Source organism: Pan troglodytes, chromosome 16 (assembly GCF_028858775.2).
Source record: "Pan troglodytes isolate AG18354 chromosome 16, NHGRI_mPanTro3-v2.0_pri, whole genome shotgun sequence".
Lineage (NCBI taxonomy): Eukaryota > Metazoa > Chordata > Mammalia > Primates > Hominidae > Pan > Pan troglodytes.
This window is the reverse complement of record NC_072414.2, coordinates 54439117-54458927: the sequence shown is the minus strand read 5'-3', so window position 1 is coordinate 54458927 and position 19811 is coordinate 54439117. Positions and strand designations below refer to the sequence as shown.

The 19811-nt window shown below is 47.6% G+C and overlaps 1 protein-coding gene across 12 annotated transcripts in view; it reads right to left on the bottom strand.

Annotated features, from left to right (window-relative positions):
• TLN2 (talin 2) overlaps positions 1-19811 on the bottom strand; it is a 450464-nt gene that overhangs the window by 372589 nt on the left and 58064 nt on the right. For 5 of the 12 annotated variants that reach the window (XM_024349234.3, XM_063794170.1, XM_054666988.2 and 2 more), the window contains exon 2: positions 14682-14824. The exons of 5 other annotated variants lie outside the window; for them this stretch is intronic. The gene's annotated coding sequence lies outside the window, so the exon portion shown is untranslated. Of the gene's footprint in view, positions 1-14525; positions 14614-14681; positions 14825-18999; positions 19120-19811 lie in introns of those variants that run through there. 2 more of the 12 variants (XM_024349238.3, XM_024349239.3) reach the window with 2 other exon arrangements.

Sequence of the window (19811 nt, the reverse complement as noted above, 5' to 3'; positions counted from 1 at the left end):
TATTAAAAGCTAGACAACCTTTATTATTGTTGTTTATTCTTTCTAAGGCTCTGCCTGGTGATAAGTGTGTGAACTTACCCAAGACTATGCCAAGGATGTGTCTTTTCTGCTCCAACCAGAAATTTTAGATGCAGAAGGAACTTTGGAGATCTGCCCCGCAGGGATTATAAAATTATCTGGCCAAAACTCCACAAAGGACTAAAGGGGTGGGCCACCTGACACTAGGGAAGCCATTCACAGCAAGTCTGAGGTTTCCTTCCTTTATGAAGTTCTGTGTTCTAGCTTAAATTCATGTCATGCAAATTTTGCAATTATTCAATATGTGCATGCTTTTTTTCACACTAATTTTTTTTTGAGACAGAGTCTCACTCTGTCACCCAGGCTGGAGTGCAATGGCACAATCTCAGCTCACTGCAACCTCTACCTTTTGGCGATTCTCCTGCCTCAGTCTCTCGAGTAGCTGGGATTACAGGCATGCACCACCATGCACAGATAATTTTGTATTTTTAGTAGAGACGAGGTTTTGCCATGTTGGCCGGGCTGGTCTCGAACTCCTGACCTCAGGTGATCCACCCACCTCGACCTCCCAAAGTGCTGGAATTACAGGCGTGAGCCACCACAGCCAGCCTTAAAATAATCTCTTGTCTTCCATATTACCTGAGTAAAATTAAGGCTCCAATAAGATATCTTAGGTTTATCCTGTGGTTTCACAAATCCAGGCTCACCACTTAGCACTTCACCCCTATCTGGGAAGCAAAAATTTTGTCTCTCTCCTTCTCCTACAGACAATAACCTACTGCTCAATTACGTTTGGTGACCTGACCAAAAGACTTGGAGGCAGGCCAAGGCACAGAACCCAGAACTCCGGCCTCCTGGTGTAGGGCTCTTTGCCACTTTACATCCATCCAGTTCACAGGCACCCACAGCCATTCCGTAACTCATAAAGCAATGGTCAACTTTAAAATCTGCCCACACATCTCTATATTGAGGGAGGTTTAGTTTGGTGAGTGTCCTCCCCCAAGCTTGAGGCAAGGCTCACAAAACGGAGGGCTAATTCTTCACTGGCTTTCAGAATGCTGAGATCTCATTGGCTTTTGGAATATTTTGACAACTTCCCCACCCACTGGGCACTTTGTCCCCATTCACAGCCATTTGCAAAAATTAAAAGTACAAGCTGCTTAGTGGAGACAAGGTCAGAGCCAGTATCATCAGCATCCCAGACCTGAAAATAAAACCAAAATCAAATCTCCTTAGGGGAAAACTGTCAACCCAAACACAAGACGGTTTAATACAGAACTGTGTTGACCACTTTCCTATCAACAGGCTTTCAGCCAGTGTTACCTACTGGAAGGGCTACAGTAAATACTAAATATCTCAGCTGTGCATTTTATATTTCAAAGCAAAAGGAGAAAAGGGATCATGCTAATATAAAAGCTGTGTTTACAAATTCCCAGGGGCATCATAAGTCCTCTAAAGCAACGGTTCTCAACAAGGAGCAATTTCACCCCACAGGGAACATTTGGCAATGTCTGGAGACGTTTTTGGCTATCACACCTGAAAGGGGGTGGGGATGCTAGTGGCACCTACTGGGTAGAGAGGCCAGGGATGCTGCTAAACACCCTACGATGCACAGGCCAGCCCCACACAACAAAGAATCATCCAGCCCCAAATGGCAACAGTGCTGAGGACTGAGAAAGCCTAAAATGCAGGAAGCAGGAAGAAGACTAGAACAAAGTCACGAGTCCTAGTTCGTTCTCTGATAGGCTTCTCGGTCTGGACATACCACCGGACCTTCCTGGGTCTCTGGTTCATTGTCACTAAACAGAGAGGTTGGCCTATTTCGGAGGTTTTGCAACCCCTAGACTGAGTTCAACCACTCATTAATTATCCAGGGCTTAAAGTACGGCTGCTCTCCAGGCTGGCAGCCGCTGCCTCTCATCACACCTCCCCTGATCAGGGGGCATTTCCCACCAGTTCTCTCAAAGCCCCATCTCATTTCCTCTGGAAAAGGGAGCAATGCTAAAAGCAACTTCTTTCTCCTTATCACCAGCCACCACGCCAGTCCCTCGCGACCTCCCAGTCCACAGGAAGGAGACACAAGGAGTTCCTGGACTCTACAAACTCCTTCCAATCCTAAAACCTATGATTCTATTCAGCCAACAAACTAAGGACAGACATGGAAGCTTCATTTCCAATTCTATGTTCTGCTCTGCAGAAGTGCATAAGCAGAAGAGAAAAAAATGCTTTACAATAAAATTAAAAAACAGCACAGCTGCAACTGCCTTCAATGTACATGTAAGAATTTTCCATTTTCATAATACTTTGCAACCATAAAATCAGCTCACTACCCCATCTTAGGGGACAGACTTAGTATTAAAGCCATTGTTTCATGGATAGAGAAAATGTGCTACCACCTTGCCATTCCCAAAACCTTCTCAATTGGCTCCAGCTGTTTACACAGCTCCATGGAAGACAACAACTTAGCTGAGAGGCTAAACCCCTCCACACACAACCCGATAGTTTCGAGAACGACAGAACACGGGGACTGTTTTACATGTAAAATTTTCACATTCAGGAAAAGGAATATAACTGGCCTGACTAGGGGAGAGGATTACAGTTTTCACTGCCTCCATACAATTATCATCACACTCATTCTCTGAAAGAGTCGGAGACAGAACCACTTCCCCAGCCGCACCGCACAGGAATCCCATTATCACACACCAAGCCACGGATTCTCCAGGTGGCAAGCTGGGATAGGGGGGCTAGGCCAAAGGGAGAGTAAGCGATAACTCCCAGCAAAGAGAGAGAACCAGAGGAATCTTCCAAGGCTAAAAGGAAACAGCACATACTGCTGCTGCCAAGTAGAAGAACTAAAGGGCTTAACATATTTCATTTGCCTTAAAAACAAAAACCAAAAAAAAAAAAAAAGCGCGCTCACCACAAGTTTCCCAAGTACATGCATTATCCATTAAAGCAAATGAGAGAGGAAATCTAAAGATCATTTAAGGGGGGAAAAAAGACTACTGAAAACTCTGAGTAATCACACATGCACCTCCATAGTGCCCATGGGCAACAGAGGGTTAACATCCCAGGGCAAAGTTTCCTCTCAGCAAGTACAAAGATGCTGAGTGATTTAGTCATGAGCCCTCCCCTCAGCCATCAGAAGGAATGGCAAAAATGCAGAGTGAGTGCTAGGAGCCAGAACAATTTCATTTTCCTCCTAATTGTGCAAAGAATTTGCATTTAAAATGAGCACTTCAAGAATGCCCGATAGCTGGCTGCTAACATGAACAAGAATAAAAGTGATCCATCACCCAACAACACCAAAATTTTTTGCAATTATTTAATTGCAAAAAAAGTATTTGGGTACCCTAGTAGACTGAAGAACACTTCTGGCTAATTACCTCTCACAAGTCAGGTGTCAGATTAACTTTTTTTTTTTTTTTTAAATATACTTTAAGTTCTAGGGTACATGTGCACAATCTGCAGGTTTGATATATAGGCATACATGTGTTATGCTGGTTTGCTGCACCCATCAACTCATCATTTACGTTAGGTATTTCTCCTAATGCTATCCCTCCCCACTCCCCCGATCCCACAACAGGCCCCAGTGTGTGATGTTCCCCTTCCTGTGTCCAAGTGTTCTCATTGTTCAATTCCCACCTATGAGTGAGAACATGTAGTGTTTGGTTTTCTGTCCTTGCGATAGTTTGCTGAGAATGATGGTTTCCAGCTTCATCCATGTCCCTGCAAAGGACATGAACTCATCCTTTTTTATGGCTGCATAGTATTCCATGGTGTATATGTGCCACATTTTCTTAATCCAGTCTATCACTGATAGACATTTGGGTTGGTTCCAAGTCTTTGCTATTGTGAATAGTGCCACAATAAACATACGTTTGTGTGTGTCTTCATAGTAGCATGATTTATAATCCTTTGCATATACCCAGTGATGGGATTGCTGGGTCAAATGCTATTTCTAGTTCTAGATCCTTGAGGAATTGCCACACTGTCTTCCACAATGGTTGAACTAATTTCATTCCCACCAACAGTGTAAAAACATTCCTATTTCTTCACATCCTCTCCAGCATCTGTTGTTTCCTGGTTTTTATTTGTTTGTTTGTTTTTTTGAGACGGAGTCTCGCTCTGTTGCCCAGGCTGGAGTGCAGTGGCGCGATCTCAGCTCACTGCATGCTCTGCCTCCCAGGTTCACGCCATTCTCCCACCTCAGCCTCCCGAGTAGCTGGGACTACTGGTGCCCACCACCACGCCTGGATAATTTTTTGTGTGTTTTTAGTAGAGACGGGGTTTCACCGTGTTAGCCAGGATGGTCTCGATCTGACCTCGTGATCCATCCATCTCGGCGTCGCAAAGTGCTGGGATTACAGGCGTGAGGCACCGGGCCGGCCTGTTTCCTGACTTTTTAATGATCACCATTCTAACTGGCGTGAGATGGTATCTCATTGTGGTTTTCATTTACATTTCTCCAGATTAACTCTTAAAAATGCACTCACATCGCATTAACAAAGGTAACATGGAAACAAGGTACCTTCTTGGTGGCTAGGCTTCCCTAGAATCAAACTTTTATGCTTTCTACATCATTTCAGATTTACAAGCTAAGTGAAATAGAGAAATCAATCAGGAAATAAAGACCTGTCAATTAACAACAACGGTTCTCACCACTCATATCCAAAACACAGAACTGCAGTTTGACTTTTGAAGGGAGGAAGAGATCCAGAAGGGAACACAGAGGTGGGGGGACGGTCAGAAAGTGGGAAGTCAGTGGGTGGCTGTAGCCTTGCTCTGTAAGAGGGACAGTTTCAAGAGCTTCATGAAAGACACAAGAGCCTTTTATCTTCTTTCCTCACTCATAAAATTAGAGGGTGAAAATATACACTAGAAAAACATCCAAAGAAGTTCAGAAAAGGGCTGCCAGAGGCAGGGGGGTTGGGGGAAAGGCAAGAGGCGCCCCTACTCTGACGGGGAATAAGTACCCCCGTGGCCACGGCCATCAGCCAGCTGCTCAGCAAAGAGGGAGCTCTAGAGAGTCTGGCGCTGTCCTTAGTGTCTCCTTCCACATCCTCCTCCCTATGGGGGTGGCAGCTGTGCGGTCAGGAGAGATTTTCCCCAGAACCAGACAATTTCCTAACAAGGGCATTTTCATTAAAGATGAGACACAAGGCAATGAACGAGGGAAAGAGAAATGGCCAGAGGATGCTGTCCAGCCTGCATGTGGGTCTCATTCCCACCAGAGCCTCACACCACACCGGTTCTGCTTCCGGAAGGGAAGCCCAGAGCCCAGCTGGCAAGAGCCACACCCACAGCGCCAGGCCATTTCCTCCAGCTCTGGTCGCTCATTATTCAGCCTATAGCACTACCTCACTTGTCTCCTAATAACAGGGGTCTCCTCTGGCTAACCAGACTTCCCTCCATCCCCAAGATGCTAACATGCCTGGCACACTCTCAGCCTGGGAATCTGGACCCTGAGGGTCCAGGGAAGATGAATCACTGGTTAAAAACCAGGAACCCAAGAGTAGTGCTGGTTTCCAAAACAGATGGCCCTAACAATGTGTCCAGCCAGTTTCCTCAAGTGGACAGCCCACGGGCCTTTCAGAAGACCCAGGCAGGGGGCCAACTGTGGACAGCACAAAGCAAAGTACATGTTTCCTGGTCCTCTCCTGGGGGCTTCTGTGAAGCAGCCCACACTGGTGCTCCTTCTTCCATCATTTAGTTTATTATTTTTATTTATTTTTTATGTTTATTTATTTATGTTTTTGAAACAGAGCCTTGCTTTGTGGCCCAGGCTGCAGCGCAGTGGCGCAATCTCGGCTCACTGCAACCTCCGCCTTCCGGGTTCAAGCAATTCTCCTGCCTCAGCCCCCAAGTAGGTGGGACTACAGGCACCTGCCACCACGCCCGGCTAATTTTTGTATTTTTTTTTTTTTTTTTTTTTTTTTTGAGACGGAGTCTCGCTCTGTCGCCCAGGCTGGAGTACAGTGGCGCGATCTCGGCTCACTGCAAGCTCCGCCTCCCGGGTTCACGCCATTCTCCTGCCTCAGCCTCCCGAGTAGCTGGGACTACAGGCGCCCGCTACCACGCCCGGCTAATTTTTTGTATTTTTAGTAGAGACGGGGTTTCACCGTGTTAGCCAGGATGATCTCGATCTCCTGACCTCGTGATCCGCCCGCCTCGGCCTCCCAAAGTGGTATTTTGTATTTTTAGTAGAGACGGGGTTTCACCATATCGGCCAGGCTGGTCTTGTGATCCACCTGCCTCAGCCTCCCAAAGTGCTGGGATTACAGGCGTGAGCCACCACGCCCGGCCTAGTTAAAGTACAGACAGATATAGCCCTTCCTCCTGACTCCAACAATGAGAAGTTAAATGTCCCAGGCCATGACTTCCTCAGCTTGGATAGGGTCTAGCCAACAGCTGGTCACTCTGCGCTCACCAGGCCACTCTTGAGCCAGCAGCAATTTCTGTGAGTGATCCTGTGCATGCTCTTCCCCTTGCATGGAGTAGGCGCCTTTTACCTGTTGGCCTTGCTCTCATCCTTCAAGCCCTCGCTGAAATGTCGACTCTTTAGAGACCATCCAAAACAACTGCTTCCTCTCCCTCTAACACACCTTGCTTGTCTTATTTCTGCTCTCACCCCTAGGGCCTGAGCCAGAGCCCGGCCCGCAGTGATGCTCAGTAACTATTTACTCAATAAATGAATGCACTAGGAAAAGCAAAGCAAACACATCTAAATACTACGTCTAGGTATAAACCCATCCGTGTTGAAGACATAAATAACATTATTCGTATTGCTCTATACATCACAGCCAGAGTCTGGAAACTGCCTACATACCTACGTACAGAAGAACAGGTACATAATATGAACAAAATGAATGAGTACCATATTACGATGAGAATGACAGACCCACAACTCACACGAAGATGGAGACAAATCTCACAAACATCATGTTGAACAAAACCAGAAACAAGAGGACACACTGGGCAGGTCCATTTACACTAAGTTCAAAAACAGGCAAAACTGGCCAGACGCGGTGGCTCACGCCTGTAATTCCAGCATTTTGGGAGGCCGACGCAGGCGGATCACGAGGGAGTTCGAGACCAGCCTGGCCGATATGGTGAAACCCCGTCTCTACTAAAAAATACAAAAATTAGCCGGGCATGGTAGCGTGTGCCTGTAGTCCCTGCTACTTGGGAGTCTGAGGCAGGAGAATCACTGGAACCTGGGAGGCAGAGGTTGCAGTGAGCTGACATTGCGCCACTGTACTCCAGCCTAGGCGACAGAGCGAGACTCTGTCTCAAAAATAAAATAAAATAAAATAAACACACACACACAAGTAAAACTAAGTCGAGATTATGACTGTGGGAAGGCGGTGCACCAGCAGGGGTATCGGGGGCTTCTGAAATACTGATCAGGTTATTTCCTGAGCTGGATGCAGGTTACACAGGTGAGTTCAGTTTGTGAAAATTCATCAAATCGTCCAGTTATGATTTGTGTTCATTTCTCTATGCTCTATTTCAACAAAACTTCATTGCAAAGAGAGAAAACATATCTGAAATAAACATGGAATTCTTATTTTTCTTAATAAAGCCAGCTAAAGATTCCTGTCCATCATGAGGACTGGCACCTGACACAGAGCTTCCCTTGGATGAGTGGCACACAACACCTGCCTCTTCACACAAGACCACGTGGCTAGTGCCGGGCACGGTGGCTCACACCTGTAATCCCAGCACTTTGGGAGGCCGAGGCGGGTGGATCACCTGAGGTTGGGAGTTTGACGCCAGCCTGACCAACATGGAGAAACCCCGTCTCTACTAAAAATACAAAGTAGCCAGGCGTGGTGGCACATGCCTGTAATCCCAGCTACTAGGGAAGCTGAGGCAGGAGAATTGCTTGAACCTGGGGGCGGAGGTTGCGGTGAGCTGAGATCATGCCATTGCACTCCAGCCTGGGCAACAAGAGCAAAACTCCATCTCAAGGAAAAAAAAAAAAAAACCATGTGGCTAGTTATTCAGGTGAGGTGTGAACACATCAAATGCACCCCGAAGCTGAAACCTGCTAGGACACATGGCTGGCTGCTGCAATCTTCTTCCACCTTTGCAGTCCTAGAAAGTATAGGTCCTGATAAATATTAGTGGCTTTAAATGGAAACAGGTAGTAGGAATGTCACTGCCTGAGGCTGATGCAGCACCTTGGCAGACATCTGAAGCCGCAACTCTGCTCAGAGCCTACAGAGTTGAGGTCCTGGATCACATCAGAGAGGGGGAGTAACAATCGTGGGTCACCTGCTGCCTCTTTCTAGTAATTTCTTCCTTTTAAATTATTTCATGAAAATTGATCATTCAAGGGGAAAATCCTCTCTGAGGTAGGGGGAAAAAACTACATGAGTAACAAAGCAATCGCTTTGGCTAAGCTTTGGCTCACTCCAAAGCTTAGGACCTCAGACACTAAGTGGCCCCAGGCCAACTGTGACCCAAAGAACAAGCCCCTGGAACAGGATCACATTCAGCAGGAGGAAAGAAAAACAACTAAAGCCTGCCCCAGGACACCTACTAAGACTCAACTCAAAGTTAGCAAGCAAAAGGGCTTGCATATTCTTTTGCACTAAAGGGCCCAAACAAGTGTTGGTTGCATGTTGTCAACCTGAAAAACAGAAGTTCAGACTTCACTTGCCTAGCACACCTGCACATGTTCATTCACACACTCATACACACAGGCATGCACACACTTGCCTACTCAAACTCCAGTAAATTTTCCTCTATCATAAATTTTTTACTTACTAGGACATTCAGGGCTTGAGGAATAGTATACAGGTATCGTTACTGATTTATAAGACACAGCCCCTTTTAAAATAAAGTGCATTCTTATTTTGTCATCCTATTCATATGTCTGCCCTGTGAGGTAGAAAGAGCAGCAAACTGATCTCCATTTTACTTTAAAAAAAAAAAAAAAAAAAGGCCGGGCGTGGTGGCTCACACCTGTAATCCCAGCACTTTGGGAGGCCAAGGCAGGTGGATCACAAGGTCAAGAGATCAAGACCACCCTGGCCAACATGGTGAAACCCTGTCTCTACTAAAAATACAAAAAATTAGCCAGGCTTGGTGGCAGGAACCTGTAGTCCCAGCTACTCAGGAGGCTGAGGCAGGAGAATAACTTGAACCCAGGAGGTGGAGGTTGCAGTGAGCCAAGATTGCGCCACTACACTCCAGCCTGGCGACAGAGTGAGACTCTGTCTCCAAAAAAAGAAAAAAAAAATAGAGTCTACTGCTTTCCACATAGAGCTAGTGCCACATAAACCAGCAGACCCCTAAATAGAGGTTTAGCCACTAATAACCTCCCCTCCTTAGGTTTTCTAGCCACCAGAGAGGAGGGCAGAGGTAGGAGAGGGATGCAAAAAGGAAGAAATGCTGATTAAGTAAGCCGGGACATGCAAGGAGAGTCGCACTCAAGCCCTGCATCATCCTTGAGTTTTTTATTTTTTCTTTTTGAGACAGAGTCTCGTTATGTTGCCCAGGTTGGAGTGCAGCAGTGCCACCATGGCTCACTGTAGCCTTGACCTCCTGGACTCAGGTGACCCTCCCACCTCAGCCTCCAGAGCAGCCGGGACTATAGGTGCGCACCATGACACCCAGCTAAATTTTTTTTTTTTTTTTTGGAGAGACGAGGTTTCGCCATGTTCCCCAGGCTGCCCCCTCAAGAAGATACTTCTTAATCAAGTATCTTCAAGAGGAATCTCTCTCCCTCCTAGAGGTTTGTGAGACACTCCAGGAATGGCAAAGAAAAACCATGACCAACCAGCAACATCTCTTTATTAACAAGTAATCAATGTGCCATCTCTCATTAAGCCCAGCTCAGAATGAGAAATTGGAAAGGCACAAGGAGCCAAGTCGCCAATGTGAAAGAGACTCCAAATGTACTATTTCTAACACCCATCTCAAGGAATCAGGGAGAGGCGGCGGGCAGCAGGGGTGGAGGAGTGACCCCGCCTGACCCTTAGCATGGAGAGACACTGGAAAAAAGGCCTGGGCACAAGAGTAAGCCTTGTCCCCACTGGTCATCGCTACATAAGCCCTGACTCCCACCAACGAGATGCCCACACCACTGCAGAGGTGGCGCTCTGAGAGCCACCAGCAATAAAGGCTCTATTGTTGACTCATACAAAAACTTCAGAATCCCAGGAAAGGGACGCCAAGGCCCAACAACTGTGGATGAGGGACCATTGACCAGACCTGACCATCATGTCGTTGTCAACTGAAAAACATTTTTTTCCAGTTTTCTGGCAGAGTTGCTTCCAAACCATCCCAAACTTCCAAAACATGGCTAATTATACAAGGTAAATAAGTCATGACAAGCAACACAAAGGAAAACCCGCAGGAATCCATTCTAGGTGCTCACGGCAGGAGGTGACACAGGAGAGGGGACCTGAAGCCAAGCAATGAACTGGGCAAAATGGGACTTCATGCTCCATCCAGCCCCCAGGACTCCCTCGCCTGCCAACCAGCTCCCACGCAGGTGCAGCATTTTTGCCTGTGCACCCTCTTGCACTCCTCCCCTTTGTCAAGTCCCTCTGCTGGCCGTGGCTTTATCATCTAGACATGTGGAAAACCCCAACACAAACCAGCCAGCTCCCTGCCTCGCCACCAGAATGCTGTCCCTCTCTCCCAGCAAGAACTCTCCCTGGGTCACTGGAAAAGGCACTTCTGCCACGGGAGGTCTGACCCCCAAGGAAGACGGGGCCCAATTCCTCTGCAGTCACCAGCCTCTGCTTTAAAGAATCTGCAGCTCAAAAACCTCCAAGAACCCCTGCTATGAACTCAATCATGTCCCTCCAAACTCTTATGCTGAAGCCCTAAACCCAAGGGGGATGGAGCTGGTGCCTTAGGGAGATAATTAGGTTTAGATGAGGTCATGACAGTGGAGCCTTCATGATGAGGTTAGTGCCCTGTTAAGAGGAGATGCCAGAGAGCCTGCCTGTGCATGCACGCTCGCACGCTCTCCCTCTCTCGCTCTGTCATGTGAAGACGTAGCCAGAAGGCAGCTGCCTGTAAACCAGGAAGAAGGCCCTCACCAGAACCCAATCATGCTAGCACCCTGATCTCAGACTTCCAGCCTCCAGAACCGTGAAAAAATTTCTATTGTTTAAGCCATCCAGTCCACAGCATTTTCCAATAGCAACCTGAGCTAATACCTTCCCCAGGGAGATTCCCCTTGACCAAGGGTAGACAGGGCCACAGGCAAACTAAACAGTGTGTCAAGCATTCACAGGTTGTAAAAAGTAGCTTGTGAGGCACGATGCCCTACTGTCAAATTCTCCCCCACCCTGAATTCCCCCATCCCACAGCTTGGTGGCCTAATGCCAGAATGTCAAGGAGCCCTGAACCGCCCCCCTTTTCTGCCATGGGGCAGCAGAATGAGACAGAGCCAGGGAGAACCTGTGCAGTGAGACAACGGATAGAAGAGTAAACCCCAGGAAACAGAAATGGCCACACAGCCTTTGTACTTGTAGTCTCGGGGAGATCAGAGCCTCTGAAAACATACTAACTATGTGACAAGCCCTCATTCCCAACCTCAACACTGGGAATCTAAAATTAGCCAGAGAAAGAGTCTACTCAGCTCTGTGTCTCCTACACAGGCCCTGAGAAGTGTCACTACCTCCTTTGGCAATAACTTGTCTTGGGAATGCTATAAATACTACCTAAGTCTACCCAATGTGAATTCTGAATACCAAGAATCATTTCAGGGTTTTCAGGCACTGGCTATGTGACAGGGGTGTCAAATTCAAAGTCGCCTGCACAAGACGCACACCCAGGGAACACATAAATCCCTCAGGTCCAGCCCTGCCTTTTTAACGGTGGGGAGGACTCACTCAAGAGCACCTCCACCTTCCCTGTGGCTGAGGCTGCAGCTGCTACTGCTGCAGCTCTGAAGAGCCGATGAAACGCTTTTCACCTTTTGTCAAATTGCTAGGAAGTAGGAGGCTGAGAGAGATGAGAAGCTTCAGATTACAGAAAAGGACAAAAAGAAGTCTGGCCTTCTTGGATATTTAGATCTGACTCAGAGCTTTCCAGTGAAGAGGCCCTTGGAAAAGGAAGGCTGGAGAAGCAGCAGGTACTCCCCGGACGATCAGGGCTGTTACTTGTCACTTGTCCCCTTGGGGGCTTGATCCAGTAAGGTTCTTTTTTTTTTTTTAAGAGTCTTACTCTGTCACCCAGCAGGTTAATAGATGTCTGTGGACTGAATTTCAGTTCTTTGGGTTTCTGGGGTTCACAACTGCAGACTCGTAACCCCCAGGAGCAGGGCTGGCTGCACTGGTCTGCAAAAGCAAAGTGTCAGCCAGACGCCCTGCACCTGGCCAAGATGTAAAGCTCAGGCACAGGGAACAGGTGGCGGCGGTAGAGAAGGGGTACTGGCTCGGAGGACAGGACGCTGGGGAATGGAGATGTGTGTCAGAGTCAAGAGAGATAGCAGAAGGGGACTGGAAAAGGGCCCATCAAGGCATATGGAGTCCCAGAGGCAAAAGGGAGAGAGGGTGTTAGAGGATGATAAGCAGTGACCCGTGATGGGCAGCCCCGAGCAGGGCACCTGGGAACAAACTGTGAGATTTGGCCACCAAAGGGTTGCTGGAGGCCTTCCAGAATGGCGCTCTGGCATAGTGGTAACTGCAGAAGTCGATGAGTAGGAACGAGGTATAGGTTACTCTTTCTAAAAGTCAACAGACAGCTCACAACCGACACTAGGCCAGTGGTCAAAAAAACAAACAAAAACATTGCTCCCCATACATTGCGGTGCCCCAGTCTTTAACCAACCCCTGTGCTATCTGACTCCCACTGCGCTGTACCATCTTTTTGTCTTGGTTTATTCAGTCTCTCCCATCCCGAACACCCTCTCCCACTGGCTTTTTGACATTCTGCAGATTGCTGAAGGCGCGGCTGAAGTGCACCTCCAGGAACCCCTTCCTGAGTTCCCCATCACGTCCCCTCCATCGAGCACCTCTCTCCTCACCTGGAAACTGCAATATTGCTGACCTACACACTCCTGCAGGCAGAGTCGGGGACTCACTGCCTCTGTATCACTCTCAGGAGGCACCACAATCTTTTGCCCACGACAGACCCTCAAAAAGGAGGAGTCCATTGAATACAATGGTTCCCTTTAAAAATAGTTATTTATTTTTCTCCCTCCTTTGCTCAAATTCCTTGTGCTTAGTAACAGACATAACTGCCCACCACAAAACCCCTGTGTTCAGTATTTCACAAGTTTGACTCTGTCAGCCCCCCGGGGGGAGGAAAAGTGAGGAATAAGCTGTGTGGAGGGACCTGGGACTAGGGGAATGATAGTGTCTATCTCTTCTCTCCCCACCTGCCCTGATGTCACAGGGTCGGCAGAAGGGAGGCTCTTGGGAACAATGCTCTGGAAGCCATCCGAAAGAGTTCAGTCCCTGCTAGGCTACTCTGGGCCACTCTTCTAAAGGGCCAAGTGAAAGAAGCCAGTGTTCCAGGGTCTAAGGCAAACTAGGAGCTGGATCTATCTGCTCAAAACTAAACCCTCCCTCTTGCCCATGCTCTTGCCCTCTCCCTCACTCCCTGTGTTAAGCTGAAGTCCTATGGAGACAAGCCAGAAGGGGACTCACGGAAGGATGGGGCACAGGGTCCTGTGCTGTACCCCACTTCTTGATACACTTGCTCTAAGGCATCTGCCAGACATCCCACCCCTAATGACCAGACCTACAAATAATCCCATACCCCATGAGGGTGCCCCACCTGGCATCCCAAAGTTCTCACAGAGAACCAGCAGCCCTGCAGGAGACGGCTCTCAGGTCCCATTCATCCAAGCCCCAACCAGACCCCTCCAATGGGTCTGGAAGCAAAAGCACTGGGCATTAAAATGTCAGGGCCTGGCCTCCCTGGTGTGTGGGGCAGCAGTTGAAGCCTATTCTTGGGGTCCCGAAGTGCCCCCTCACCTCTTCCTTCCCTTTCTGCCTCCTGCCCACACAAACATTTGCTGGAGGACTGCTCTATAAACTGACATCAGTGGAAAAGAAACATCCGGAGTACAATCAGAGTTGAGTCATTAAACATCACAGAATCCCTTAGGGGAAGAAAAAGGCCAAAATGAGCCACTAAATGCTAGGGCTTCAAAACCCCAAAATAAAGCATGTCTACCACTGCTCTGAAGGGAGCATAGCGTGTGCCCATCTCCTCTGAGCCACAGGGGCCCTTGCAGCAGGCAGCCACTCACACTCCCGCACAGGTGGCCAGGGGTCAGCCACTGGCACCTGGGGGTGGGCCTGGCCTGTGGACAATAGCAGCAAAACTGATTTTATCCACCTACCCACCGGCAGCTGCAGGAAGGGCTCACACTGTTTGCAAACCCTGAGAACTATCATTTTATGTCTCCAAAACACTGAGGAGAAAGCAAACCAGCCACAGGAACCTAGACCCAAAGGGGAGAAGGTAAGTGAAAAACAGCCACACAGAAAACACAGAGAGAGGGATTCAATGCTGCCCGGACTTACTCAGTGCAGATGCTTTGCATCAGTTGCGTTTTTGTTGAATTCTCACACGGGGGGCTGATTCAAAGTACCACCAAAAAATAAATTCGAGGACAGCTGACTGTTCATTAAACAGGAAGGGACAAGAGGGAAACTTAGAACCAAGTTTCAATTACTCACACTACATAAAACCACCTCTCAGCAGCTGGTGCAATCAGTCAACAACATAAACCATGGCCAGGGGCAGATAAGCAGCTGGATCTGGGTAACTCTTCAAGAACTGCCCTCCCTCAGTCCCTGCTAGCAGTCAGGTAGCCCAGCACCTGCAAAGGAAGAAAGGGCCTTGTATTAGAGCACACTTTTGGCACCTGCCATGTGCAGATCATATTCTCATTAGCCAGTACTAGCTGCTTGTTTCTCTGAAGAACAAATGACAGGAGTCTATGCAGCTACTTTCCAATCCTACCTTTAGGATCCAAGTTAATATTCTACCAAAAAAAAAAAAAAAAAAAATAGGTTGACAATGCCAAATGGCCTCTCTCTCTGCACCATCAAATCTGCCCATCTCCCGAAATCTTTCTAGCCAACTGCATGCCCTTTTACCAATGAGCTGCTTTATTGTGTGTTCACCACTGGATCATCCAAATTTAGCAGCAAAAATGCAGCAAATCTAGTTAAACTTGAATTTCAGGTAAACCACAGATAATTCTGCAGTATAAGTATTTCCCATGCAGTCTATCTATAAATGATAGACTGTTTATCTGAGATTTAATTCACCTGGGCAGCCTGTATTTTATCTGGCAACCCTGCTTCATCTTCATTCCAGAGAAAACACTAAATCCCAAGAACAGCTGGAAGCAAACTTCGAGAGCCCCCAGCTGCCAGCCCATTCTACACAGAGGATTAGGTAAAGCAGTACATTGGCCCCGCCACTCTGGGCAACAAGGACAGGCAGAAGGGAGCAGGAGGATTGCCTCCAAAGGAGAGGCAAGTCAAGTCCCTTCTCCTCTTAACTTATTGGGCTTAAAGTATCGACACAGAAAAATGTGAACTTAGAAAACAAATGCGGTATGATTCCACTGACTGAGGTACCTAGAGTAGTCAAAAATCACAAAGACAAAGTAGACTGGTGGTTGCCAAGGGCTGGAGGGAAGGAGGATAAGCAGTAATGGGCAGTTTCAGTTTTACAAGATGAAAGAGTTCTGGAGATGGATGGTGGTGATGCTGCCCAGCAATGTGAATGTACTTCATGCCACTCAACTATACACTTACAAATGGTTAAAGTAGTAAATTTCGTGTTATGTTCATTTTTACCATAATGTGTTTTTAAACTGTCGACTTCCTTCTCATTTCCAGTTTAGCCAGGTCTTTCTCTCTCTTGTGTCTAATTCATCTCTAACTTCATGGAATAGGTATCTACTAAGAACCTTACACAATGCAAAAGGAAATCAAATCAGCAGGATACAAATGAAATGCAAGGAAGGCCAGGGCGGAGGGAGGAGCAGGTTTGCAGCTAGGATGGACTTTTCGCAAGCCCGCCTGGCTCCTGTCTGTCTAGGCCTCAGGGCTCCCTGCAGAAGCACCCTCACAATCCCACTGTTCTTTCACCCTTGGTGCGTCCCAAGGGCCTTGGCATCACCCCATGCTCAGCTCTAAGAAATGATCCAGGACCAGAACCCCACAGGCAATGAAGCTTGTCTCCACAGGCGACAGGAAAGCCTCGGGGCTGGAGTATGCATGGTCTCTGCAGTTAGAATCACCCTTTGCCCAAGAATATCAACACGTACACACACACACACCCCTTTTGACTCTGGAGACCCCAAAGCAGGCATCAGGTCACGTAAGTATACGATCTAAAACTGCAGGTCGTCTGCCTTGGAGGGTGTTTGACACAAAACAAGACTTGGGGCACTCTAGCGGCTTGATATGTACCATCAAAAGATAAAACAGAGTCAAAGGCAGAAAGCATTCGTGAAGCCCATGGACCTCTGCAAGGCCCAAAAGCTAGTTGAGGACAGCAGCAAAGGCTCCCTCACCACAGTTCTGGTCTATCCCTGGCAGGTAATCAGGGTTGTGGAGCCAATTCCTCTTTTCTTTTTTTGAGACGGAGTCTCACTCTGTCGCCCAGGCTGGATCGCAATGGCACAATCTCGGCTCACTGCAACTTCCGCCTCTGGGTTTAAGCGATTCTCCTGCCTCCGCCTCCTGAGTAACTGGGACTACAGGCACGCACCACCATGCCTAGCTAATTTTTTGTATTTTTAGTAGAGACGGGGTTTCACCCATGTTAGCCAGGATGGTCTAGATCTCCTGACCTTGTGATTCACCCGCCTCGGCCTCCCAAAGTGCTGGGATTACAAGTGTGAGCCACTGTGCCCAGCCCAGCCAACCCCTCTTAAGAATCCAGATTCTCCTCAGCAGCCCTTACTTGCCCACCCAACCCTGACCTGGCGAGACTGCCACAACTAGCCCCTCACACCATGCCCTAGACACATGGGGCAGTCTGCAGACACATGGGGCTAGCAGTGGGGCTGTGGTGCACACGGCCCTTAGAATCACAACAGTGTGCCCTGGTCCCTCCTGGACTCTGCTCTGGGTCTGCAGTAGTGCCCAGGAATCTTCAAATTTAGCAAGAACCAGGCAGGTCAGGCACAGTGGCTCACACCTATAATCCACTAAAGCACTCTCAGAGGCCAAGGTAGGACAATCACTTGAGGCCAGGAGTTCAAGACCAGCCTGGGCAACATAGCAAGACCTCATCTCTACCAAAAAAAAAAAAGAGAGAGAACTCCAGGCAACTGTAAAGGCAGGGATCCTCAGACCATACATTAAAAGAACAAAAACGGAGAAACAACATTTGAGCTAAATATATATATAGATATATGGACCAGGCATGGTAGCTCATGCCTATAATCCCAACACTTTAGGAGGCTGAGGTAGAAGGACAGCTTGAGCCCAGGAGTTCGAGAGCAGCCTGGGCAATATTGCAAGATCTCATCTCTAAAATATTAGCTAGCTAGGCATAGTAGCACACAGGAGCTAGTACTCAGCTACTCAGGAGGCTAAGGCAGGAGGATATCTTGAGCCCAAGAGGTGAAAGTTGCAGTGATCAGCGTTCATGCCACCGCACTCCAGCCCAGATGACAAAGTGAGACCCTGTCTCAAACACACACACATACATACATACATACATACATACATACACACACGATGGGGGCCACTTGATGTAGGGCTATACTCACAGATGGTAGGTTAAAAAAAAGCTGAATCTCCAACTGTATCTCCTACAGGCGACTATCTATGTTGAATATGTATTTACATACAAGTTAAACTCGTGCCCAAGTTAACTAAAGGATAAGCTTTCTACAAACACGGTGACTCGGATACACCATCAGCTTCTGGATTTGCCTCCTGGCTCGGCTTCAGGTATCACACTCCAGTGCACAAGCAACAATAATTCCCCGCTCATGCTCCATCCAAGGGTAGGATCTAGTGGTTGGTGGGAGAAGAACGTTTCAGGCAAGGAGTATGAGTAAAAGCCACAAGGTGAAGACTACTGAGACACACACTGAGAGGCCGGCCTGGAAGCTGAGAGAGCCTGGAAGCCAGAGGAGAGATTCTGCAGGAGACGGCAGAAAACATTAGGAAAGTAAGTTGGGGTCCAGGTACGGGGGCAACTGAGAGCTACTGAAGGTTTGTGAGCAAGAGAGTGACAGTGGCAGAATTCCAGCAGGAGCCCAAATTCTTTTACAACCAGGACAGAGAAGAAACAGCAAGAAGGAAGCAAGGGAGTAGTCATGATTTCAGAAAATAAAGACAGAAAATCATGGAACCATGCACTTTTCATTGTGAATGCTAAGCCTGGAAATATGGCTACCTGCCAACTTTCTCTTGTCCTTTCTCTGCATAGCTTTGGCCAAGGTTTTGTTGTTGTTTTCTCAGACAGGGTTTGGCTCTGTCACCCAAACTGGGATGGAGTGGCTTTATCATAGCTCACTGCAGCCTCAACCTCCTTGGGCTCAAGCAGTCCTCCCACTTCAGCCTCCCAAGTCGCTGGGACTACAGGCCATGTCCAGCAATTTTTATTTTTATTTTTTTAACTCCTGGGCTCAAGCAACCCTCCTGTCTCGGCCTCCCAAAGTGCTGGGATTACAAGGTGAGCCACCATACCATATCAGCCTGTTTTTAAAGGAGAATTTGGCACTCGGAGGACAGTGATTCTCAACACTAGAGCAGTCCTGATGCAAAAGGTGTTGCACAAGAATGTGTAAACTTTCCTGCCCTCTGCCAGCTCATCTACTGGGCTATCAAGCAACTACTGCAGCCCCAAGGATCTTAGCAGAGGAGAGAGGAACAGGAAGAAAGCTCTTCAGCATCAGGACCAAACTCTGACAAAGACCCTCCCCTAGAAACTAAAGATCTGGGTCATGCAGAAGACTTTTCAAGACGTACGCATGGAGGAATTACAGCCCCAGACACCCCTCCCCATACCACTCACCAATCCATTTGGGTCCCCTCCTCTTAAGACTTGCTGCATCGCCAGGGCTTCTGTTGACGAGTTAAGCCACTTCATTTCAGGTTTTGAAAACTAATGCTCTCTGACACGTTATGTCTCCTGCTGCCAAAGAGTTTAATACCCAGCATTCACTATTTTATATTAAAATCAGTTATCATTTTTACTACACATCAAAGCTCATTTCCCCCTAAAACTGCAAAGCTGAGACACCACTAAGGAGTGCAAAAGGAATAAGAAGCCAGTTGCCCTGCAAAATTATGCAACTAATGCCCTCTCTCTGAGGAAAAAAGAAGCCCCCTAGACAAATAAAGGAGAAACTCAAAGAGCACGCTCTATAGTAGTTTCCTCCTGATGGGATGAGCTGCACTTTTAACATTTTAAACTAGGTCAGTACATGAGTTCTGATGTTGGGCTTTAAAAGAACTTGCTTGCTTCAGATTTGGGCTAACATAGTGAATCTAGAGACCGCTCTGTGAATTACTATTCCTAACAACCAAAGCTTATTTCTAACATTTTGTATCTCAGTTAAAACAAACCTCAGCATTTCTCTCTGTGATTAAAAATAAGCTACACCACAGGATTACAACGTCAATGTCTTTCCCTCCCCCTGCATGTCAAGTGTTCTCGCCCTTAAAAATAATAAACCCGGTATCTCTCTGTAATAAATAATTCCACACAGGTTTTAGAAAAGCAGCACATGACAGAGAGCGTACTGGAGGAGGAGCAAACACACAACAGAATAAACTGAATCCAGAAGTGAAGCTCATTCAGCCTGCCCAGTGCAAGCCTAACTC